Source organism: Sorex fumeus, unplaced genomic scaffold, assembly GCF_029834395.1.
Source record: "Sorex fumeus unplaced genomic scaffold, SorFum_2.1 ptg000236l, whole genome shotgun sequence".
Lineage (NCBI taxonomy): Eukaryota > Metazoa > Chordata > Mammalia > Eulipotyphla > Soricidae > Sorex > Sorex fumeus.
Genome location: NW_026606293.1, coordinates 939,227 through 966,346, shown reverse-complemented (window position 1 = coordinate 966,346; position 27,120 = coordinate 939,227). Strand labels below are relative to the sequence as shown.

Genomic DNA, 27,120 nt, shown 5'->3' with positions numbered 1-27,120 from the left:
GTGTATTGCCGGGTACGACCCAAAAAGAAAAAAAATTGAGTATCCACATTTGTATCTTGACATAAACAAGTTTACTAAGTCATGATTTCTAGAGAGCTTTGTATATGAACATTTCCTATTAGAAAGTAAACATACCTTTCTATGGTTACATAAACAGCTTTATTCATAAGAAAAAAAAACAATTAAGACCACCTAGAATCTTTTTTGGTCATAACATTTTACCTTCTTTTGTGTGTGTTTTTTTTTTTTTGGTGGGTTTGTCATCTTCAGAGTCCTCAGCTGAACTGTTTGAAGGCATGTGAGCCCAACAGCCCTTCTCCTGAAGCAGTCTGGTCACATCATCCAGTTCATGTGAGTCCTTAGGAGCCCTATAGTTAGACACATGATCCACTCGAATAGTTTGTCCTTTGATCTAAGACAAAAAGCCAACGCATCATCAAAGACAGCCCTCCTTCCAAACTAAGTGATCCACACCAACTTCCTGATAATTCAATCTCTGGGAAAATCTCCAACACTGTTTGCCCAACTGGTGTGTTTGAGCACTTTTTCCCAGCTAGCAATTTTCTCTGCTCTCAGGGCAACCACATGGGGCCTGAGGGCTACTGAGCCCCTGAGGCAAGTGCACTAGCATCATCGGTCAGTTTACCCCTGTGTGCCATACAAATATTTTTGTGCTCTATTTATGTCATGACATAAAAAAAAACTCTGGGAAATTTTGTGACTAGTTCACACTTATACTTTGCTGTGAAACACAAACTCTGTGCAAGGAACAAAATAGTAATTACTCACATCAAACAAAACCATTTCATTTTTCAAGCATAGACTTAAAAATTCTTTTTTGATGTTGGGGGTGTTGAGCCACTACTGAATGTGCTCAGAAGGTCATATAGGGTGTCCAGATCATAACCCTGGTCAGCCACAGGTAAGGTATGAGCCTTACCCACTGTAGGATCACTTCAGTCCCCGATACATACTTAATTCTATAGGCATCAGGCACTCTACATTCCCAAAGTCTAGCTTTTATTGTTCCAATACAAGGTCTGATTTTAGTCTTATCTTTAAGTCTAATCTACCTCTTTTCATCTATCCTATTTCCCATTTAAAACACTTTTGAGGGGTTGATGCGATAGCACAGCGGGTAGGGCATTTGCCTTGCACGCGGCTGACCCGGGTTCGATTCCCAGCATCCCATATGGTCCCCTGAGCACCGCCAGCAGTAATTCCTGAGTGCATGAGCCGGGAGTAACCCCTGTGCATTGCCAGGTGTGACCCAAAAAGCAATAAATAAATAAATAAATAAATAAATATTTTTGAGGGGCCGGAGCGATAGCACAGAGGGTAGGGCATTTGCCTTGTAGCTGACGGATCCAGGTTTGATCCCCAGCATTCCATCCCCAGCAAGGCCAGAAGTAATTCCTGAGTGCAGAGCGAGGAGTAACCCCTGAGCATTGCTGCATACAACCCGAAAAGAAAAAAATGTTTTGAAAACCATTCCTTCTTTGAGTCAATTTGAATATAGGCTCCATAAAATGGAAACCTATATCCCCATTCCATGCTATCCTTGAAACTCCTGATTATTGGTGCAATCATTGATACATTCTCCACGAGTCACTCTCCTGGGCTGGAGAACTACAGTGTTGAGGAGGGAAAGGTAAGAAACAAAGGCCTCCCTGGGTGGGTGGAGAAATAGCTAATACTGAGGAAGAAAAAAGTGCTGACTGGGGCAGAGGCCCATGTAATTGCTTCCTAGAACCATTTTTCCACACCCCTGAAACTCTTTATGTCTCATCCTGGTGGCCCCTGGGACTTTCTGAACCAGGGGAAAAATAAAACTAAACTACTACATCAGAAACCTTCAGCGAAATCCTGTTTATTACTTATACCCACCTTGATGCCATTAAAATTGTCAACCTCCAGTATTGTGCTCTGCTGGACTTCATAGCAAAGGAAGCAGAAATCACTTGGATTTCCCAGGCTTCTTATCCTGTACCAGATTTATGGTAACAATCTCACCGTATCTATTTATTTACAAAAAAGACACACTATTAGAAATAAAATGTTCAGAATGCTTGACAAACAAAACTTAAATACTGAGTATAAAAGACGAAGCTAGAACCAGATGACGAATGAAGATTAACTATAAAAAGGTATACGGAGGGAACTAGAGCAGGACAGTGGGTAGAGCTCTTGCCTTGCATGCAGTCAACCGGGTTCAATCCCTAGCACCCCATAGGGTCTCTTGAGCCCGACCAGGAGTGATCCCTGAGCACCACTGGTGTGGCACCCCTAAACAAGACAAAAAAAGTTACTCAAGGATATAATAGGAAATGTCCCATTTAAAAAGTGAATGAAGAGATGAGTAGTGCCTGCCATAGAGGCAGGCTGGGGGGTGGGGGGAAGGTGATGGGAGGGGAAACTGGGGACACTGGTGCTGGGAAATGTAAACTTGGGAGAGATGGGTGTTGGAACACTGACTGAAACCTAATCTTGAACAGCTTTGTAAGGGTCTAGCTTACAGTGACTCAATTAAAAGTAGAAATAAAAAGTTTAAAAATAGTGATAAAAATTAAGACTCAAAATTCCCCCCACCAATTAATATATCCAATCATTCCCAGGAGAGATCCCAGAGCACAGAGCCAGGAGTACTTCCTGAGTAGAGCATGGTGTCACCAGGACAACAGTAAATCTGGTAAAGTGCTTGCCCTGCACACGGCCGAATGACGTTCAATCCCGGGCATCCCATACATTCTCCCGAGCACCACCAGGAACGATTCCTGAGCGCAAAGCCATGACTATTGCCAAGTGAGGAACAAAAACAAAAACAAAATAATATTTTTACTAGAGTCACAAAAAGAAAATATCAAACAGAAATCTTAGTGCGTTTCAGCATATGCTTTGTAGGTAGGCCACCTAGGCTCAATCCCTGGTATCAAATGGTCCCCCACGCACCACCAGAAGTAATCCCCCAGCACCGAGCTAGGGAAAGTTCCCAGGCATCACTGGAGTGGGACAAATAACAAAAAGAACAAAAAAAAATTGATGAATACATTATAAACATAATCATAGACACAAAATTTCTGCCAAAATCTAGCATCTTATAACAGAAACGACTAAAAACAGCTAAAGTGATTTCATGAACTATTTACCTATTTAATGGCTGGAGCAATAGCACATTGGGTAGGGCATTTGCCTTGCACGTGGGTGACCTGGGTTCAATACCCGGCATCCCATATGTTCCCCAAGCACCGCCAGGAGTTATTCCTGAGTGCAGAACCAGGAATAACCTCTGAGAATCGCTGGGTGAGACCCAAAAACCAAAATAAATAAATAAATAAATAAATAAACTTGAGGGGTCAGAGTAAAAGTACAGTAGTGTGGGCAGTTGCCTTGCAAGTGTCAGACCCGGATTTGATCCACGGTATCCCAAATGATCCCCTAAGAAGCACCAGGGAATCTTTCTGAGTACAGAGCCAGGAGTAACCCCTGAGTATTGCCGTGTATGGTCCAAAAACAAATATAAATAAATACATATACTTGAGGGACCCGATGAAGAGTACATTGGGTAGGGCACATGCCTTACACATATCCAACCTGGGTTCTATTCCCAGTAAAAGATCCACCTAGCACCACCAGGTCTAATTCCTGAATGCAGAGCCAGGAATCAACCCTGAGCCCTGCAGAGTCTGGCCAAAATAATAAGTAAACATATAAATAATGAAAAGACTTGAACAGGGCTGGAAAGACAGTACAGGGGTCAAAGTGCTTGCCTTAAATGTGGCAGACCTGGCTTAATCTTTGGTATGACAAATGGGCCCTGAGCCCTGAAACAAGGGGTCACTGACAACAGAGCCAGGAATAAGCCATGAGCACCATCAGGTATGGCCCCAAAAGAAAAATAAACTACAAATTGTATCTTAAGTAAAACTTTTAAAACTCCTCAAAGAAACATAGAATTAAATAAATATAAAAATATCCCTTGTTGGGTTTAATGGCTCTAGGGTGAGATACAAAAATCTTCACACAATTTTCTCAAAGAAAACATTTCTGAATCATTTGTAACATATTATTCATAGCAAACAATACAAAATAAATTACCTATGGCTTTCTTTGGGGGCAGGCTTAACTGGTGGACGGACAACCTGAAACAATGGGGGTGAGAAGGTGTAATGAAGGTAGAATTGGTGTTGGGATACTGAATGTAATAAATTCTTGTGAACAACATTATAAAAATAAAATTGAGGGGAAAATATCGTTTGTTGTTGGTTAGGATAACCCAACATAACAAAGGCACTAAAAATCCTTCTCAGGTTGCACTTATTTCTAGAATATAAAGTAACAGAATGGGAGACCAACACCCAAGATTAGTAGAAATAAGTACCAGGAGGATTACTCCACAGCTAGGAAGCCGGCCTCACATGCTGGGGGAAAAGGCAGCTCAGATAGAGAAGGGTGCTAGGAGGGCCCAATTGGGAGGGGAGATGCAGGGTGAATGTAGAGTATAGACTGAACATAATGGCCACGTAATAGCTCTACTGCAAACCACAACACCCAAAAGAAGAGCGAGAGAGCCAACAGGGAATGCCCTGCCACAGAGGCGGGGTGGGGTGGAAGGGACGGGGCGGGGTGGTGGGAGGGATGCTGGGACCATTGGTGGTGGAAAATGGGCACTGGTGGAGGGATGGGTACTCGATCATTGTATGACTGAAATGCAAGCATGAAAGTTTGCAAGTCTGTAATTGTACCTCATGGTGATTCACTAATAAAAAATTTTAAAAAAAGCAAAAATAAAAGTCCTTCAAAAACTAATATATAAATTTCACGCAATTCCACTTTTAAAGTGCACACATTTTTTCCCCTGGAGCAGAGTAAATTGTTTCCAACATTCTTGTGGAAAAATGAACATAAGAATAACTAGGAATGGGGCTGGAATGATAGCACAGCAGGTAGGGAGTTTGCCTTGCACGTGGCTGACGCGGGTCTGATTCCTAGCATTCTACATGGTGCCCCGAGCACAGCCAGGAGTAATTCCTGAATGCAAAGCCAGGAGTAACCCCTGTGCATTGCCGGGTGTGACCCAAAAAGGGAAAAAAAATAAGAACTAGAAAAACTCTGAATAGCTCATAAGATTAGCTACTTGGTATGTGTCATGAATAAATAAACCAATAAAAAGGAAGAAAAACACCAAGAAAGTCAAGCGTATATGAATTAGTATACAAATATGGTAGGTTAATGTTTCAATTTACAAAAATTAGCCATTGGAAAAGACAAACTGAATCCGTGTCTCACAAATATTCATAAAAATAACTATAAATGGATCAGGGATTTCAATTTATGGCACTAAAATCTTACACATGAGAAAAAAAAAGAGCAGTGGGTGAGTAGAAACACCTATAATTGATTACAAATCCAGAAACATGAAATAATGATACACTTTGCCACATAAAATAATCAAACGGTGGCGGGGGAGGGGGAGTTGGTTCAGAGTCCACCAGAAATGATTTCAGAGTACTGAGCCAGGAATATCAAAGCACCACAGGCTGTGGCCAAAAAAAAAAAAACAAAAAAAAAAGCAAAACCAGAAAACAAAAACCACATATGGTCGCTCGAGCCTACCAGGAATAAGAATCATGGAGTTCAGAGCAAGGAGTAAACCCTGAGCACAGCTGGGAGTGCCCAACCTCCAAGGAAAAACATACAGAAATAAAATCAAAGAGAAGACTATAAAAGGTACCACGTGAAGAAAGATTGAGGGTAATGAAACTGAGCTTCATTCTGATTCAGGCGATGATTACAAAATAATTGCACTAAAACTTACAGGGGCTAGGAAGGTGGCTCAGCATTACAGCACATGTGAGACACTGTTATCAATACTCAACAAAAACTTTTAAAAAATGAACACCCTAAAAATGAGTTTTATCCTATAATAAATACCCAGAGGTGCTCGGGGGTTAATCCTAGCTCTATACTCAGGGGTCATTCTAGGCACTCAGGGGACCAATGCTGGACATTAACACAGGGTCAGCCCCATGCAAGTGGAAGCAAACATACACAAATGGGACTACATCAAACTAAGAAGCTTCTGCACTTCAAAAGAAACAGTGGCAAAAATACAAAAAGAGCCCACAGAATGTGGACGAATATTTACCTAATAAATACCCATCTGATACGGGATTAATATGTGTTGGAGTACACGGAGCTTAGGTTTATCAGATTGTGCCCATCACAGTGCTCCCGAGTCACTCCCATTACTTTGTCTGTCTGTAACCTCTTCTATGCTCTCTTCCCCAACCAATTTGTAAGGTCTCATCCTTCTTAGACACTGAAGCTGTACTGTAAGTCAATATTGCCTTTCTCCTCTCCTTATGTCTTTGAGCAGTTTACTTTAATGCAATGTCCTTTTGTATGGATACAGGAAGACAATTAATTAATATTATGCTTTATAACTTAGGAATTGATTGGCTTTGAATATTATTCACTCCTGGGCATCTGCCTTCTCAACTTAAGCCTCAGTTGCCCTTACTTCCTAGCACCCCAAGGGCAGGGTCCCGACGTGGGACTGGATGGAACCAGGGCAAGCCGGTAAGTTATGTACTACCCTGGCATCGCGATGGGCCAGGCCAAGGTGCCACGATTCTTAACTATAAGTTAAGAGTTTGATCATAGGCAAATGATGTCATGATCCAAAAGTAACGACGAGACTAGGGCCCTGCTGCTAGGAATAGGAAAGATATCTGGCCTGAGCACTGCAGTCTGAGATCGAGATGGCCCTAGGAGAGCAATTCTATAAGCCCAAAGTATTTCTTACTGTGTCCATACGAAATGATTAATATTATGTATGCTTATATGTTGGTTGGACAAGGAGAGGAGAAACACGTCCTAGAAGCAGTTTTCTGTGTGTCCTGACTAGCTTGGATGAGACTGCTTTTTTGGAGATGTAGATTCCAAGCTCTAGCAGACTGGTCTTTGTTGTGCTAATCTAAGTACTTGTAGCTTGTGAAAAGGTGAGGCCAGGATTACTGGCCTGCAGATGTAAGGAAACAATGTATGGTTTGCCGCCTCAACGTTCTTTCTGTAACTCCTTCTGATGACATCATTATATTGCGCCCTTTAGAGGTACTATGATCTATATAAGGGAGATTTCAGGGCTCTCTGGGGGGACACGTGCACCAGAGAACGGGGGGACACGTGCATCAGAGAACCTGGGAAGATGGGGCTGAGACAGAAGCGGAGAGAACAAAGGCGCACATGCTAGAGGATTCCTGAGGCCTCCATGACTTACATCTCTTCCCATGTAATAAACGGCTACTAAGACCAACTAGCTTGGCCTCGTTTCCTTCCTTCACCTGACCATCGCCTTCGACCTCCCTGGAGTGGGGAAACGGCAGACCGCCGGCCGTTTTATTTTTTGTGTGTTTACACAAATATGCAGGATATACAAGACACAAGTAGAATTGTACAAGAAAAAAACCTCCAACCCCATAAAAAATGGGGGGAAGAAATGAACAGAAGTTTCCTCAAAAAAGAAATACAAATGGCCAAAAGGCACATGAAAAAATTCTCCACATTGCTAGCCATCAGGGAGATGCAAATCAAGACAACAATGAGATATCATCTCACACCACAGAGACTGGCACACATTCAAAAGAACAAAAGCAACCAGTGCTGGCATGGATGTGGGGGTAAAGGGACACTCTTTCACTGTTGGTGGGAATGCCCACTAGTCCAGTCTTTCTGGAAAACAATATGGACAATTCTTCGAAAACTAGAAAGTGAGCTTCCATATGACCCCACAATAGCACTTCTGGGACTATATCCCAAGGATGCAAAAAAGCACAGTAGTAATGACATCTGTACCTCTATGTTCATTGCAGCACTGTTCACAATAGCCAAAATCTGGGCCAAGTGCCCAAGTGCCCTAGAAACTTTGGGGCATCTATACAATGGAATACTATGCAGCTCTCAGGAGAGATGAAGTCATAAACTTTGCTTATAAATGGATAAACATGGAAAGTATCATGCTAAGTGAAATGAGTCAGAAAGAAAGGGACAGACGCAGAAGGACTCCACTCATTTGTGGAGTATAAAATAAATAAAAGGTAAAAGGTAAAGGCCCTCCCGTTGATCATCGATTTGCTCGAGCGGGCCCAGTAACGTCTCCATTGGAGACTTTGTTGTTACTATGTTTGGCATATCGAATCCATCACGGGGAGCTTGCCAGGCTCTCTGAGATGGGCTGAGGAATCGAACTCGGGTCGGCCATGTTGGCTGCGTGCAAGGCAAGCGCCCTACTGCTGTGCTATCACTCCAGCCCTTGTGGAGTATAAAACAACATAACACGAGGCTGACACCTAAAGATAGTAGATACACAGGACAGATAGATTACGCCATAGCTGGAAGCCTGCCTCATGAGCAAAGGTGAGAAGGCAGCTGGAATACAGAAGGGATCGCTAAGAAAAAGGTGGCTGGAGGAATCGGTTGGGATGGGAGATGTGTGCAGAAAGTGGATAAAGGATCAAACATGGTAACCTCTCAGGGTCTGTATTGCAAACCATAATGCCCAAAAGTAGAGAGAAAATATGGGGAATCATGTCTGCCATGGAGGCAGGGGGAGGTGGGAAAAGGGGGGAGTATACCGGGAATATTGGTGGTGGGGAATGTACACTGGTGGAGGGATGGGTGTTTGATCATTGTGTGACTGTAACCCAAACATAAAAGCTTATAACTTTCTCACGGCGATTCAATAAAATTTACAAAAGCAGGCTGTGATGGGAGGAGCGGGGAGTGTGAGGGATACTGGGATCAGTGGTGGTTGAGAATGGCCACTGGTGGAGAGATGGTATTCAATCATTGTATAAATGAATCCCAAGCAAAAAATTTTGTAAATCCACAATTGTACCTCATGGTGTTTCACTAATAAAAATCTAAAAACACATATTAAATGTAAAAAAAAATAATAGCAATCCCATAAATAAAAGAAAAATTATATTACCCCCCCAAAAAAAAATAAAAACCAGGGTTACCCACATGCAAGACAAGCACCTTTATCCTGGTACTTTCTCTCTGGCAAAATTAAAAAGACTAAAATTTTTATAATTTACATGACAGATCAAGGACCACAAAGCAATTTTTCTCCTACAATAAAGAGATTATCAGCAAGTTGGGGAGATGGCTCAAAGGGCTGGTACAACTGCATTGCATGCTGGAGATCCAGATTTGATCACCAGCACCACATGGTCCCCTGAGCACCAGTGAGAACGACCCTGAGCAATGGACTGGGAGTAGCCCCTAAGAACCACTGGGTATGGCCTAGAGACAAAAAAGGGTTTTATGAGACAGGGGGTGAAACGGAAGAAAACCAAAAGGTTCATCACAGTTCTGTATCAGTGTTGATTTCCTGATGGCCTTAGTTTTTGGAAACACAAACTGAAAGATCTTGGTACTGACATGGAGGGCAGCACAAAGGCACTTGCCTTGTGACTGGGGTTCAATCCCAGCATCCCATGTGCTACCCCAAGCACCACCACGAGTAATTCCTGAGTGTACAGCCAGGAGTAATCCCTGATCATCGCCAGGCATGGTCCAAACCCACAAATCATGTCTTTCAATGGACTCTCTGATAACTTAGTAAAATCAGAAACTGTGAAACAGGTAAAAATAGCAATAACAAGTGCAGATGTCACTCTGACTATACGTTTTTTGCCTCTCTGGGATATATTCCCAGGATGGTATTGCTGGGTAAAATGGGAGCTCTATTTCTAATTTTTGGAGAATCGTCCATACTGTTTTCCAAAAGGGTTGGACCAGTCGGTATTCCCACCAGCGGTGAAGGAGGGTCCCTTTCTCGCCACATCCGCACCAGCATTGGTCGCTTTTGTTCTTTTGGATGTGGGCCAGTCTCTGTGGTGTGAAATGATATCTCCTTGTTTTGATCTGCATGTCCCTGATGATTAGTGATGTAGAGCATTTTCTCATGTGCCTTTTAGCCATTCGGATTTCTTCTGTGCGAAAGTTTCTGTTCATTTCCTCGCCCAATTTTTGATGGGGTTGGGTGTTTTCTTCTTGTGGAGTTCCGCCAGTACGTTGTATATCCTTGATATCAACCCCTTGTCGGATGTGTATTTGGAAAATATCCTTTCCCATTCTGTAGACTGTCTTTGTACTTTGGTCAGTATTTCTTTGGAGGTGCAGAAGCTTCTTGGTTTAAGATAGTCCCATTTGTCTATCTCTGTTTTCACTTGCTCGGCCAGTGGCGTGACATCTTTGAAGATACCATTAGCTTCAATATCATGGAGGGTTTTGCCAACTTTGTGTTCAATGAACTTTATGGATTCCGGTCTGATGTTGCGGTCATAAATCCATTTTGATCATACTTTTGTGCATGGCGTTAGGCAGAGATCTGAGCCCACTTTTTTGCATGTAGCCATCCACTTTTGCCAGCACAATTTATTAAAGAGGGTTTCCCTGCTCCATTTCACTTTTCTTGCCCCCTTACAGAAGATTAGATGAACATATGCTTGGGAGGAGATGTCAGTATATTCAAATCGGTTCAATTCGTCTGCAGCTCTGCCTTTGTTCCAGTACCATGCTGTTTTAACTATTACTGCTTTGTAGTAGAGCTTCAAGTTGGGGAGGTTGATTCCACCCATTATCTTTGTCCCTAGAATTGCTTTAGCTCTTTGTGGGGGCTTATTGTTCCATATAAGTTTCAGGAGTGTTTGCTCCATTTCTTTGAAGAATATCATGGGTATCCTTATAGGGATCAGCACTCTTTCCAATAGCCAGAATCTGGAAAAAACCTGAGTGCCCGAGAACAGATGACTGGTTAAAGAATCTTTGGTATATTTACACAATGGAGTACTATGCAGCTGTTAGAAAAGATGAAGTCATGACATTCACATACAAGTGGTAATACAAGTGGAACTATCATGTTAAGCGAAATGAGTCAGAAAAAGCGGGATAGACACACAAAGTTTGCATTGATCCGGGGAACATAAAGCAACAAAATCAGAGACTAACACCCAGGAGTGGCCGCGATTAGTACCAGGAGTTTTGCTCCATGACTTGGAGGCCAGCCACACGCGCTAGGGGAAAAGGAAGCTCAGATAGAGAAGAGAGTACCAAATAAAGGGTGTTGGGAGGATCCTCCCAGGGTGGGAGAAGCATGCTGAAAGTAGACTATAGACCAAACATGATTGCCACTCAATGCATCTCTTGCAAACCACAGGATCCAAAAGGAGAGAGAGAGAACAAAAGGGAATGCCCTGCCAGAGAGGCATGTATTAAAGGGTGGGATGGGGGGATGGGGAGTGGGAGGGATGCTGGGACCCGTGGTGGTGGAGGATGGGCGCTGGTGGAGGGATGGGTACTTGATCACTGTATAACTGAAACCCAAGCACAAAAATTTGTTAGTCTGTAACTGTACCTCATGGTGTTTCTCTAATAAAATATGTCTGAAATAAAAGTATAAAATACATTAACATGAAATATAAGTAGTATTTCAAAATAAAAAGCAAAGAAACAGTAGAGGAATCGGTTAAAAATGCCTCTTTAGACCTCAAATTGAAAACTTTTCAACATGAAAGAATAAAGGCACAGTACTATCACACATCAAATTGGGGTGGGGGAAGGACACCCAGGAGAGTTCTGTGGCAACTTCTGGCTCTGTGTTCAAGAAATCATATAAAGTGCTCAAAAATGAACCACTACTGTAGCCAAAAATGGTATGCAAGGCAAGGACCTTAATCTATGTATTCTCTCCATCCTAGTATATCACATTTTTAAAAATCAATTAATACATGTCACTGTCACTGTCCTCCCATTGTTCATCAATTTTCTCCAGCGGGCCCAGTAATGTCTCCATAGTGAGACTTTGTTGTTTCTGTGTTTGGCATATTGAATATGTCATGAGTAGCTTGCCAGGCTTTGCCGTGCAGGTGAGATACTCTCGGTAGCTTGCCGGGCTCTCCGAGAGAAGCAGATGAATCAAACTCGGGTCGGCCATGTTGGCCGCATGCAAGGAAAATGCCCTACCCGCTGTGCTATCGCTCCAGCCCATTAATACATGATAAAATGATATAACAAAACTATATCCATATTCTATCAAGGAGGCTTGTAAAATCACTAATGAGGAACACAACACTAGAAAAAAATAGGCAAAGTACATAGCATACTAAAAAGAATAATGATCTGTTGATCTATGAAAAAGATGTTTAATGTCTCTGCTGATGAACCAAGCTCCTGAAAGCATGCAGCCACATTTCCGGCCGCATGACCTCTCGGTGTCTAGTTCTCGCTCTCAGAGAGCCCAGCAGGTTACCAACAGTATCCCAACAGCATGGCAGAGTCTGGCAAGCTCCCCATGGCGTATTCGATATGCCAAAACCCAGTAACAATGATGGCTCTCATTCCTCTGACCCTGAGAAAGTCTCCAATGTGGATCTTGTGAAAATCTCAGTTAAGGACGAAAGGAGACCTTACTGGTGCCTGCTCAAAGACATCGATGAACAATGGGATGACAGTGCTACAATGATACAGTGATGATGAATTTAAAAGCAAATGAAAAGATAAAGCAAGTGCTCGCTTTGGCAGCACATATATTAAAATTGGAAAAATACAGAGATGATTAGCATGGCCCGTGCACAAGGATGACATGCAAATTTGTGAAGCATTCCATATTTAAAAAAAATTTTAAAAAAATAAAAGAGAAAGCAAGGAAATACAAAAACTGAAAACATGGGATCTACGTTGCAACCACGGAAACTTGTCATGCTCCTACCAAGTTTTCAGGTGGAGGATGATGTGGGGGTTGAGGTGGGAGGGAATAAGGGAATACTGGTGGTAGGGCTGATGATGAAATAAATGTCTAAAACTCAACTTTCAATGACTCTGGAAACCACAATTCTTTAATAAGATAAATTTCAGAAAGAAAGTCAATTGCAAATAATTTTAAAATAACAAATCACTGTTGATTAGAATTCAGAAAAAGGGGGCATACTATTGAGCGGAAAGCCGGAAAACCTTTATAGAGAGCAATCTGAAAATAATATAAAAAAATCTTAAAATGACATTTAATAGTTAGCAAAGAGGGACTGGAGAGAGAGTACAGCAGGCAGGGTGCTTGACTTGCACAAAACCAAACCATATTAGATAACCACATATGGTCCCTAGAGCTCCTCAGAAATGATACTTAAACAGAGACTAGTATGGCCTCAAAACGAAAAAAAAATTAAAAATCAGCAAAGAGAAAACTAGCCACATTAATCCAATAATTTTACAAAGAAGAGCAGCATGCTAAAATATATATTATGGTTTAATTTATAGTAGTAAACTACTGGAAACACTGCTCACAAATAAAAGACAATTAAGAATTAAAAAAAAAAACCTATGCAGTGCATTTGCCAATGGTTGTTTGTTGTCCTTAGGTTTGTCTCCAGAAAACACACTTTTCCAAAATTCCAAAGACAGTTCCATAACCCTACAAAATCTCTCATATTACCCCCATAGAGTAAACCACTCTGCTCGAACCCAATCCTAGACAAATGATCTAAATCAAAAATGGTTTTCAAAGTCATTATTAACAATGCCAAAAGGTCTTTATGAAGAGCACTGTGGAGCGAAAACTAGAATACACATACTAGCTGACCATCACTCAATAGAAACAAGACAAAAACATCTAGATCAATAGGTCTTCAAACACAAGTCCATGGACCAGTATGCAGGCCAGTGATATTGAAGGATGCAGCCCTAGATGAGAGACTAGACAGGAACAGATACCATGAAGAAATGGAAATCATGTGCTGTACCTACTGTGAACCTCCCCAACACCCAGAAGCTAGGAGGAAGACACCTCAACCCCTGCCAGAACTCTCAGCTTGAGTGGGATGGCCAAAACCTATACCTATGGCTCACTTCTCATAAAAAGCATTGCCAAGTTTCTTTCCCACGGCCTTCTAACCTCTGTTGTACGCATCCCCTGACCAGAAACTACTGTCCCCTAAGCTCTCCAGCCACAGGAGATCTGGTCGGCTCACTAACCTCACACTTATCTGAAAACAAAGAAAGCAAACTACAACCAAAACCATTAGTTCTTTTCCCCTACATCCTGTATACTTTGCCTAAATGGATAGTGTCACACAGGTGTGGGCAGAGAAGGGCTGTTATCCCTAGTCTGTAGGGGGTCAAAAAGAAACCTTGTAGGGGAACTGTAGCTATCTAAAAGTCCTTTCATCTGCTCTACTATAGATCCAAGTTTAAAAAGTCTCAATGAAAGATCAAGGAAATAGCCATAGATAAAACACAGGGGGTACAGCCCTTACTTGCATGCAGCTGACGGGAGTTCAATCCCCAGCACCACACACCATGGGCGGTTCTGGGGCTGGAGCGATAGCACAGCTGGTAGGGTGCCTGCTTTGCATGTGGCCGATTCCTGGTTCAATTCCCAGCAGGCCATTGGTCCCCTGAGCAATGCCAGGAGTAAATCCTGAGTGTATGAGCCACGAGTAACCCTTGCACATTGCCAGGTGTGACCCAAAAAGAAAAAAGAAGAGTGATTCCTAAGCACAGTCAGGAGTAACTGCTTGAAGGACTCTGCAACGAAAAATAAAAAAAAAGAAGAAGAACAAAAGCAATAGAAACAGAGCCGAAGCCTAGAGACAAATTGTTGGATTTTCCAGACTGGGAGAGCTATAGATCTACGTCCTGGGTAGAACTAAAGCAAAATCTTGAATTGAGCTCTCCCTATGCAGAAATGCCAGCCAACTTACAATTTGTATGGAAACAAATTTCATCACGGAAGAAAATGACACAGATAATCTAGAAAGGAGAAAATTAAAGCGAACTTACTGGGCAAAAACACAGATAAACACCCCCTTCAGACAGTTCATAAGGAAGTCCACCTAGAAGAGAAAAATCACATTTCAGTTCAAACATTTACCAAGCATGTACTATCTACAAGGCCCTAGGCCTAGCCTTGAGGTTATCAAAAAAGAGGATCTGAACTCACAATCTAATAGAATACATTACACCAGTAGTAGCACTGTCCTGCTGTTGTTCTTCGATTGCTCGAGCGGGCCCAGTAACGTCTCCATCGTGAGACTTGTTATCACTGTGTTTGGCATATCGAATACGTCACGGGTAGCTTTCCAGGCTTTGCCTTGCGGGCAAGATACTCTCAGTAGCTTGCCAGGCTTTCCGAGAGGGGCGGAGGAATCAAAACCGGCTTGGCCGGGCCGGCTGCACACAAGGCACAGGCCCTACTGCTGTGTTATTGCTCCAGCCCACACCAGTAGTATAGAATAGTTTTTAAGTTTGAACATGGAAAGGTCAAGAAAACCACCAATGGACCCAAATAAATTTTCCTCAAAACCCCCAATTTGTTTTTGTTTTGAAAATGTTTTGTTTCAATGATCTTGCCACATTCAACTATGCTCAAAGATCACTCCTAGAGATATCCAGGGGACCCTATGTGGTAAGTGGTGAGCAACTAAGGAAAGCCAATTTCAAGGCCTTACCTACGTACTATTGGTGTCCCTCAAAACAAAAAAAATTGTAGACAAAGGAGTTAAGTTTCCAACAACACAAATGTATCTTAAAATATATTATCAGCGGTTATAGAGATAGTATAGCAGATGCTCATCTTACATGTACCAACCCAACTTTGACCCCAGCACCCAATATCATTCCCCCATGCCCAGAAATGATCTCTGTATGTAGAGGCAGTAGTAACCCCATAGCACAGCAGGTGTGGCCCCCTAACCGAAATATGTGTATGGATATATGGTTATATATACATATATGTGTGAATACATATAAATACATATGCATGCATGTATCTGTGTATATGTGTGTATGTATATACATACACACACATATATGTATATATAAAGTTGACCAGAGTCATACTACAGCAGGTAGAGAGCTTGTCTTATATGCAGCTGGCCTAGGTTCAATCCTGTGCACCAGATATGGTCCCCAAGCCCCAACAGAAGGAAGCCCTGAGCTCAGAAACAGCAGTAATCCTGAGCAATACTGCCTGTGGCTCAAAAATACAAAAAGAATTTAAAGTCATACGCTCTTTATACACCATAGGTACCTTCAAAAAATGTTTTCAAAGGGGTCTTCCAAGCAGAGCCCAAGGACCATTCCCTGGATACTGGGTCAGACAACTCACTCTAAGGCCCCAAGGATGTGGTGATACACTGACACTACAGCTTGGGGAACCTCCAGTGCCACCTGGAAGTGCGCTGGGGCCACCAAGGCCGCACGGGTTGATGCTGTGAGCAGGATTTTAGTGCTGGGGGACACTAGACCTACTTTAATAATCTGCAACCCTGGGGCTGGAGCAATAGCATAGCGAATACGGCGTTTGCCTTGCACGCGGCCGATCCAGGTTCAATTCCCAGTATCCCTTATAGTCCCCTGAGCACTGCAAAGGGTAATTCCCGAGTGCAGAGCCAGGAATAACCACGTGCATCCCCGGGTGTGACCCAAAAAGCAAAAAAATAAAAAACAAAACAAAACAAAAACTGTGCCCCTAACCCACTATCTCCTTGCCCCCCAAAAAATCAGTTTAAATATGCAAATATCAACCCTACCTCTCAAAGACTAAAGATTAAGAAGGAAACTTTTAGGCATTTCACAAAAGTAATGCCTTATTAAATTATAACCTACCTCAACGAATGGGTTTATTAGTATGACTCATGAGATTGTTCAAAGCAGCCAGGAATGTGCCCCAGGGAAACCAAGGAGAGGAAGGGGAAAGTGAAGAGGAGCAGGGGGAAGGAGAAGAGAGGAGTGTGGGGTAGAGGAGGAAAAAGGAAAGAGGGGGAAGAGGTAGAAGAGAGTAGGGCAAAGGGGGGAAGGGAAATGGGAAGAGGAAGGTAAGGAAAAAGAAAAGAGGGAGGGCATGGGGAAGTGGAAAGCGGGAGAGGTGGGAGGGGTAGAGGAAGGCAAAAAAAAGAGGAAGGAGGAGGGAGAAGGGGAGAGGGAAGAAGTGGGGGGAAGAGAGGCATGGGAAAGTCCAGGGGGACAGAGAGAAAACTGAGGAAGGGGAGGGAAAGAGGAGGAGGGGAGAAAAGGGGAAGAGGAGAGGGAAAGAGTATGAAGGGGAGAAGGGAAGAAGGAAACAAGGAGAGGATTATAAGAGGAGGAGAAGGGTGAAAGGACAGGGACTGGAGCGATAGCACAGTGGGTAGGGCGTTTGCCGTGCACGTGACCAAGCCGGTTTCGATTCCCAGCATCCTATATGGCCCCAGGAGTAATTCCCGAGTGAGTAAGCTAGGAGTAACCCCTGTGCAAGGCCGGGTGTGACACAAAAAGTAAAAAATTAAAAATGAAGAATACAGGAAACTGTACAGCATTAAATAATAGAGGAGGACAGGGGATGAGGAGAGCAGGGAGAATGGGAATAAGAGGGGGAGAGCACAGGGAGGGTGAAGGAGAGGGCAACGGGAGGGGGGCAGGCCAGGGGCGTGGCCACTACATAGGCTGCGTGGCCTCCCAGAAGTGGGTGTGTCCTTCTCCTGGCCATAGTTATATTTCCCAATCTGAGCACTCAGGACTTTCATCCCATACTTTGTCTCCTAATACCGACCAAAAATTTCTGACCACCTCTACTACAATATAACAACATCCCACTGGCCTACTCTACTTCTAACAAAAGGCCAGTATGAAATAAGCTATACAATCTCAATCCTAAAAAGCACCTCCTCCAAAGCTTCACTCAATGTCAGGGCTGGAGCGACAGCACAGCGGTAGGGCGTTTGCCTTGTACACAGCCAACATGGCCGACACAAGTTCGATTCCTCCGCCCCTCTCGGAGAGCCCGGCAAGCTACCGATAGAAAGTCGGACTCTAGACTGGGAGAAGGGTGGCTACCATCGACCAATCTTAACCAAAATCCTTTCCCACGATAAAACGGATCAGTGCCTGTGATTTCAGCATTCTACCTCTAGCAACCAAAGCAACATGAAGAAACAACGCAAATCTCCACTACAAGGAGAATACGAAGAAAAGAATCGCGAATCCTCAACCGAGATTGTCCACAATTATGCATGCTCTCTTTGAATAAGAGTTCCGGGACAAAATGCAGAGGGTCTTCAAGGATCTACTCAAAGAGTCAATGGAAGAGATGTCCAGAATACTAAAAGGAGAAATGAAAGAAACAATAGAACAGATAGTCGAGAAAATACAGGAAGAAATGAGAGCAGAAATAAAATAGCTACACAAAGAAGCGTCACAAATAAAGGATTCAGTAGGTGAAATTAAAAAGCAAGTAAGTACCCTTAGCAATAGGATAAGTGCAGCTGAAGAGAGGATCAGCGCGCTTGAAGATGAGCAACAGAAATCTCATAGGGAACAACAAGCAATTTCCAGGAAATTGAAAACACAGAAACTCTCCCAAACAGTTTCTATGAAGCCCATATCTCTCTAATACCAAAAGGAAACAAAGACACCACAAAAAAGGAAACTACAGGCCAATATCCCTGATGAACACGGATGCAAAGATTCTCAACAAAATACTAGCAAATAGATTTCAACAACTCATCAAAAAGATCATACACCATGAGCAAGTGGGATCATCCCGTGGATGCAAGGATGGTTTAACAATCGGGAATCAATCTACATAATCCATCATATAAAAAAAGAAAAGATAAAAAGCATATGATCATATCAATAGATGCAGAGAAAGCATTTGACAAGATCTAGGACCCGTTTATGATGAAAACTCACGCCAAATTGGGGAGAGAGGGGTCTTTCCTCAATATAGTTAAAGCCATCAACCACAAGCATACAGCAAGCATAATCCTCAATGGGGAATAACTGAGAGCCTTTCCCCTAAGATCAGGGATGAGACAAGGATGTCCACTGTCTCCACTACTGTTCAACATAGTACTGGAATTACTAGCATTAGCGATTCGGCAAGGAAAAGAGATTAAGGGCATCTAAATAGGAAAGGAAGAAATCAAGCTCTCAGTATTCGCAGATGATATGATACTATACTTAGAGAACCCTAAAACCACTACCAAGAAACTCCTAGAGGGGCTGGAGCAATAGCACAATGGGTAGGGAGTTTGCCTTGCACGCGGCCAACCCAGGTTCAATGTCCCCGCATCTGACATGGTACCCTGAGCACTGACAGGGGTAATTCCTGAGGGCAGAGCCAGGACTAACCCCTGTGCATTGCTGGGTGTGACACAAAAATCAAAAAAAAAAAAAAAGAAACTCGTAAAAACGATTGACTTGTATCATAAAGTGGCAGGCTACAAAATCAATACCCAAAAGTCCATGGCTTTCCTATATGCAAATAGTGAGAGAGAAGAAAATGACATGAAGAAAACAATCCCGTTCACAATTGTATGCCACAAAATCAACTACCTAGGAATTAGTTTAACTAAGGAAGTACTTCTACAAAGAAGTGATCGTTGATGTCAAGAGAGGGGAGCAGCAGGGTGATACCATTTCACCGAAACTCTTCAGTGCCACCCTCGAGAACATCATGCGACGACTGGAATGGGAAGGAATGGGAGTGAAGACAGATGGTCGGCAATTACACCACCTCCGCTTTGCTGATGGCATTGTTCTAATAACACCAAACATCAGCCAAGCGGCACAAATGCTGGCCGACTTTGACCGTGAGTGTGGAAAGGTAGGACTACAGCTGAATCTTACGAAGACAATGTTTATGAGAAACAGCCTCGTTCCTGACTCCCCATTCACTCTCAATGGAACGACCATCTCCGAATGCAACAGCTATGTGTACCTAGGTCGAGAGGTCAACATGACAAATGACCTGGCACCCGAGCTGCGCAGGAGGAAGAGAGTGGCTTGGAACGCCTTCAAGAACGTCGAAGAAATAGCTAAGAGGACGAAGAACCTCCGGCTCCGGGCACGTCTCTTTGATTCCACTGTTGTTTCTACATTAACATATGCCTCACAGACCTGGGCCCCACGCAAACAAGATGAGAACGCTATTCAGGTCTCCTAAAGAAGAATAGAAAGAGCTATGCTTGGAATATCACGTTTCACTCAAATGAGAGAAAGAATCCGGAGTTCTGACATCCGTCGACGATCAAGAATCAGGGACGCTGTCTCATTTGCCAAGGTGTCGAAAATCAGATGGGCTGGTCACGTAATGAGATTTAAAGATGACCGCTGGACTAGAGCTGTTACCGACTGGATTCAACGGGATGTCAAAAGACCGCGTGGCCGCCCACCTACCAGGTGGTCAGACGTCTTCGTCAAGATCATGATCGATCGGTTTGAGGCCCTTCATGTTCCCGGAGCGAACAGATGCCATTGGGCTACACTAGCACGCGACAGGGACAAATGGAGACGTTACTGGCGTCCGCTCGAGCAAATCGCCGACTAACGGGAAGTTAAGTGATTAAGTTAAGTGAAGTGAAGGAAGTAAAGGACGTGTACAAAGAAAACTACAAAACGCTGCTTCTGGAAATAAAAAGAGGACGCGAGGAAATGGAAAAATATCCCCTGTTCATGATCGAGAGAATTAATATTGTCAAAATGGCAATACTTCCCAAAGCACTGTACAAATTCAATGCGATCCCTATTAGGATACGCATGACATTCTTCAAAGAAATGGAGCAAACATTCCTGAAATTTATATGGAACAATAAGCCCCCACAAATAGCTAAAGCAACACTTGGGAAAAAGAAAATGGGAGGAATTAACCTCCCGAACCTCAAATTCTACTACAAAGCAGTATTAATTAAAACAGCATGGTACTGAAACAAAGGCAGAGCTGCAGACCTGTGGAACAGGGTTGAATATACTGGCATCTCCCCTCAAACAAATGCTCATCTAATCTTTGATAAAGGAACAAGAAATGCGACGTGGAGTAAGAAAAGCCTTTTTAACAAATGGTGCTGGCAAAACTGGATGACTACATGCAAAAAACTGGGCTTAGATCTCTGCCTAACACCATGAAAAAATGTAAGATCAAAATAGATCAAAGACCTCAACATCAGACCGGAATCCATAAGGTACATTGAAAACAAAGTTGGCAAAACCCTCCATGATATTGAAGCTAATGGTATCTTCAAAGATGCCACGCCACTGGCCAACCAAGTGAAAAGAGATAGACAAATGGGACTATCTTAAACCAAGAAGCTTCTGCACCTCCAAAGAAACACTGACCAAAATACAAAGACAGTCTACAGAATGGGAAAGGATATTCTCCAAATACACATCCGACAAGGGGTTGATATCAAGGATATACAAAATACTGGTTGAACTCCACAAGAAAAAACACCCAACCCCATTAAAAAGTGGGGCAATGAAATGAGCAGAGACTTTCTCGAAGAAGAAAACCGAATGGCTAAAAGGCACACGAGAAATGCTCTACATGATTAATCATCAGGGAGATGCAGATCAAAACCACAATGAGATATCATTTCACACCACAGAGACTGGCCCACATTCAAAAGAACAAAAGCAACCTGTGTTGGCACGGATGTGGCGAGAAAGGGACCCTCCTTCACTGCTGGTGGGAATGCTGACCGGTTCATCCCTTCTTGAAAACAGTATGGACGATTCTCAAAAAATTAGAAATTGAGCTCCCATTTGACCCAGCAATACCACTCCTGGGAATATACCCCAGAGAGGCAAAAAAGTATAGTCGAAGTCACATCTGCACTTGTTTGTTCATTGCAGCACTGTTGACAGTAGTTAGAATATGGAAAAAATCTTAGTGCCCGAGAACAGATGACTGGTTAAAGAAACTTTAGTACATCTACACAATGGAGTACTATGTAGCAGTTAGAAAAAAGGAAGTCATGAAATTTATATACAAGTGGTACTACATGGAAAATATCATGCTAAGTGAAATGAGTCAGAAAGAGAGGGACAGACATAGAAAGATCGCATTCATCTGGGTAACATAGAGTAACAAAATAAGAGACTAACACCGAAGAACAGCTTTGATAAATACCAGGTTGTTCACTCCATGGCTCAGAGGCAGACTCTAGGGGTAAAGGCAGCTCAGATAGAGAAGGGAGCACCAAATAAAGGGTTCTGGGAAGATCTGCCCAGGATGGGAGATGCATGCTGAAAGTAGTCTATAGACCGAACATGACTGCCACCCAATGTCTCTTCTGCAGACCACAGCACCCAAAAGGAGAGCGAGAACAAAAGGGACTGCCCTACCACAGAGGCAGGGTGAGATGGGGGATGGGGGTTGGAGTGGGATACCGGTATTGGTGGGGGTGGAGAATGGGCACAGGTGGTGGGATTGGTACTCAATCAATTCTATAACCGAAACCCAAGCACAACAACTTGTAAGTCTTCAACTGTACTTCATGGTGTTTCACAAATGAAAAAAAAAAAATAAAGATGGGATGGGAGGGTGAGAAATGGAGGGGAAAAATGAAAGCCTGGAAAAAGAACAGAAATAAGGGTGCTGGAAAAATAGTACCATGGGTACGGCGCTTGCCGTCCCCGTGGCCAAAATCGTGGGTCCCATCTCTGGCATACCATATAATTCCAGACACCGCCAGTCGTATTCCCGGTGCACTGAGCCAGGAGAAACGCAGGAGCACCACCAGGTGTGGACCCCAAAATAAGAAGCAGAAATACATGCCGGCAGGGCTGGAGCGCTCGTGTAGCGGGTAGGGCAATCGTCTTGCATGAGGCTGACCCAGGTTCGATCCCTGGCACCTTCCCTGGACCATCCCATAGGTTCTGTGAGCACCGCCAGAAGGAACTGCTGAATGGAGATCCCGGAATGACGCCTGACCATCGCTGGGTGTCACCTAAACGAGGAGGGGGGGGGGGGCGCGAGAGCCAGGGAGAGGAGAGGAATAACGGGAGAAGAGAGGCGGAAGGCTGAAACCCTCTCTGGAAAGCCATGGCGGGGAACCCGAAGCGCACCGCGGCAAAACTCACCCGAGAAGATCCAGGCGCTGTCCTTGTACTCGGGGTGCCAGGACACCTTCTCCGGCACCCCCAGCTGGACCCCTCGCTCCTTGAGTTCCTTGATTAACTTCAATTTCGTCAATGGGCTGCGGAAGTTGCCGCAGAGTAAAGAAATGTCCCAGCGACCCAGACGCCGAACTAGGTCTCCACTGGAAGAGTCACGGCCCTGTCCAGAATTCGCGACCCCCGCCCCCTCGGACGCTTCGGCCCCCGCCTCTTCCCTCAGCTCCTCCCGCCCCGCATCCCAATCCCCCAGCCCCGACCTCCCACACTCCACGTAGGACAACCGGAGCCTTACTTCATCTTCCACAGGTTTCTGCTCCAAGATGACGATGTAACGACCTCTGGAAAAAGCCGTTCAACGGCCGGTCGCCCGGCTTCAGCGCGCAATCCCATTGGACTAGAGCTGCCCCGGAAGAGACCATTTAATCCGGAAGAGATTATGCACGTCGGGACGTAATGCGAGGAACGCATGCGCACTAGAACCGGCACGTGTCTCACGGGGACAGTTTAGCTTTTTCACCCCTCCGTTTCCCCCTCCCCATTTCCTTTCTCATTCCCCTCTCCCCTCTTCTCCCTTCCCCTTTATGTCCACTTGGCTTTCTGGGTCCTCCTCTCCGCCTCTCCTTGCTCTGCTCTCGCCCTCCTCCTGCCTTTCTCTCCCACTCTCCTTCCTCTTCCCCCTCTCCGTGCTCTCCCCATCCCCTGTCCTCTATTTTTTAATGTCGTGCATTTTCTTTTATTTTTAATTTTTTTTACTTTTTGGGTCACAACAGGCCTTGCACAGGGGTTATTCCTGGCTTATGCACTTGGGAATTACTCCTGAGCCCATATAGGATGCTGGGAATCGAAGCTGGTTGGCCATGAGCAAGGCCAACGCCCTACCCCCTGTGCTATGCTCCAGTTCCTGTTCTCCCTTTACCCTTCTCATCCTCTTATAATCCTCTCCCTTGTTCCTTCTTCCCTTCCCCTTCGCCCCATCATCCTCTTTCCCTCTCCTCTTCCCCTTCCCTCCCCTCCTCCTCTTCCCCTCCTTTCCCGATTTTCTCTCTTCCCCCCACATTTTCCCTCTCCCCTTATCCCTCCCCTTCCGCTTTTTTTGCCTTCCTCCACCCTCCCAGCTCTCCCCGTTTCCTCTTCCCCATGCCCACCCTCTTTTCTTTTTCCTTCGTCTTCCAGATTTCCCTTCCCTGCTTTGCCCTTCTCTCTTTCACCTCTTCCCCCTCTTTCCTTTCTCCTCCCGTATCCCTCACTCCTCTCTTCTTCTCCCTGCCCCTCTTCACTTTCCCCCCTCCTCTCCTTCTTTTGCCTGGGACACATTCCTTGCTGCTTTGAACAATCTCATGAGTCATACTAATAAACGCATTTATAGAGGTAGGATATGTTTGAACGAGGATTTACTTTTGTTAAATACCTAAAAGTTTTCTTTATAATCCTTAGTCTGTGTGAGGTAGGGTTAATCTTTGCACATTTCAACTGATTTTGGGGGGCAAGAGGATAGCGGTTTAGGAGCGTAGATTATTAAACTACGTCTGATTCCCGCAGCACTAAAAGCCCTGTTCACAGCATCAAAAGGTGGCCCCAGAGACTGCCAGGTGGCACTGGAGGTTCCCCAATCTGCAGAGTCAGTGCAGCACCACATGCTTGGGCCCTTCCAGTGAGTTGTCTGACCCAATATCCACGGGATGGTCCCTGAGTTCTGTTTGTAAGGCCCCGGTGGAAACACTTAATTTTAAAGATAGCTATGGGGGATAAGGAACGGATGACTTCAACAATTTTTTTTTTTGTATTTTTGGGCCACAGTGGTGCTCAGGCTTACTCCTGGTTCTGAGCTCAGGGGTTCCTTCTGGTGCGGCTTGGGGACAATCTGTGGTCCAAAGAATTGAACCTGAGCGAGCTGAATAGAATACAAATGCTCTACCTGCTCTAGCATGACTCTGGTCCACTTTATTTGTATATAAACACATACATACATATGTATGTGTACACACATATGTATACACACATATATATGCATATACAATCATATCTATACACACATATATTTCGGTTTTGGGGCCACACCTGATGTGCTCAAGAGTTACTCCTGGCTCTACATTCAGAGATAACTCTGGGCTTGGGGGAATCATTGGGTGCTGTGGATCAAGGTTGGGGTGGCTACACGTAAGGGGAACATCTGCTATACTCCCTAACTGCTGATAATATATTTTAAGATATATTTGTCGTGTTGGAAACTAACTTCTTTGCTTACAAAGTTTTGGTTCTGAAGGCCAAACAGTATTCGGTTAAGGCCTTGAACTTGGCTAACCTTAGTTGCATACCACTTTACCACCTGTCATTTATGGTCCCCTGAGTACCTCTAGGAGTGATACTTTCGCATAGCTAGATCTCGCTACATAATTGAAACAAAAATTTCAAAACATAAAAAAATTGGGGGTTTGAGGAAAGATTAGTTTGGTCCATTACTGGTTTTCTTTTGTTGTTGTTGTATTTTGATTTTATTGAATCACCATGAGAAAGTTACAAGCTTTCATGTTTGGGTTACAATCACACAATGATCAAACACCCATCCCTTCACCACTGCACATTACCAACCACCAATATCCCTGGTATATTCCCCTTTCCCACCTGCTCCCTGCCTCCATTAAAGACAATATTCCTCACCTTACTGGTTTTCTTGTCCTTTCCATGTTCAAACTTAAACAGTTTTCTATACTCAGAGTAACCCCTGAGCATTGCTGGGTGTGACCCCAAAAGCAACAAAACAAACCAAATTTAATTTTTATTATAGTGTAGGAAACGTGCTTACAAAAGTATTGACCTGTACAGTGTTCAAGATTTTTGGTTTGTATTTTGTATACACAGAACAGCAGACTGTTTATTGCCATCAAGTAATCAGGGAGAGCACAGTTTCTACAAAATGCTTTTCTTAAATTTCAGTGGGATTTATAATTTTACAATATTGTCAATGATAAGATTTCAGAAAACAAACTTTAAACACCACAATCCATACCATAGTCTCCATTTCTCTTGACTGATATTAAAACACCCCAATGAAAAGTGCCCCCCTCCACCAGTGGAGGTTTTACATTTTTCTTTCATTTTTATTGCACTGAAAGTAATACATTATGAAAGTATTAACATTTATGGTTTTCAAGTACAACGTTATTGTACATTGGAAAGCACCAAAGTACCAAAGACCCTCCACCACTGAATTTTTGTATAAAATATGTATGTATATTTTATGATAGTACCAATATTATGGGGCTACAGCGATAGCTGTGTGGGTAGGGCATTTGCCTTGCATGCAGCCAACATGGCTAACCCGAGTTCGATACCTCTGCCCTTCTCAGAGAGCCCGGCAAGCTGCAGAGAGTATCTCCCTGCAGGGCAAAGCCTGGCAAGCTACCTGTGAGGTATTCGATATGCCAAAACAGTAACAACAAAGTCTCATAATGGAGACGTTACTGGGGCCGCTCGAGCAAATCGATGAACAATGGAGGACAGTGACAGTGACCAATATTATTTAATTCATTTTAATTTACCTGAATATTTGAGATAGTTATAAACTTTTCGTGATCAGGTTTTTGACATACGATGTTCCAACATCCATCATTTCACCAAATACACTTCCACCACCAATGTCCTGAGTTTCCCTTCTACCAGCTCCACACACTCTGAGCCACCAAGTGTGCCTGTAGACAGGCATATTTCATCTTGTCTCTCTGTCTCCTTTTGGGCTTATGGCTTCCAATACCGATACGGAGAGGCCATCATGTTTGGTCAGTTACCCAATTTCAAAACACATCTCCATTCAGAGAAATCCCTTCCAACCATCATTGTCAATATGGTCCCTATTCTGATCCCAACTCCTCTATACTCAGGAAATGATCTGCTGTGCAGGGGATCAAATCACGTGGGCCCCAAGGAAGGAAAGCATCTAATCTGCTGTACTATTGCTCCAGCCATATAAATTTTTAAGTATAAGTGACTACTCACAAAAGTCTGGTGGATCTTACCCAATCAGATCAAGCTCACGAGCTGAAGCTAATTTCTTGTCTTCCATGGTGATTTTTTGCTAGAATCTGGCAGAAAAACATATCGGGAAAATAGTATGTCCCAGGCAAGGAAAAGATCAGGAAACTGCAAGTCAAACCCACAAGAGAACTATCACTTGGTATCTGCCAGGGA

At 43.7% G+C, this 27,120-nt stretch overlaps 1 non-coding gene and 1 pseudogene across 1 annotated transcript; one reads left to right on the top strand and one right to left on the bottom strand.

The window, feature by feature from the left end:
• Positions 1 to 208: 208 nt before the first annotated feature.
• On the bottom strand, positions 209 to 26,995 carry LOC130018099 (RNA-binding motif protein, X-linked 2-like; annotated as a pseudogene).
• LOC130018110 (U6 spliceosomal RNA) lies at positions 12,573 to 12,679 on the top strand. Its single transcript, XR_008791477.1, has one exon. It is a non-coding gene; the product is annotated as a U6 spliceosomal RNA (small nuclear RNA).
• Positions 26,996 to 27,120: the final 125 nt, after the last annotated feature.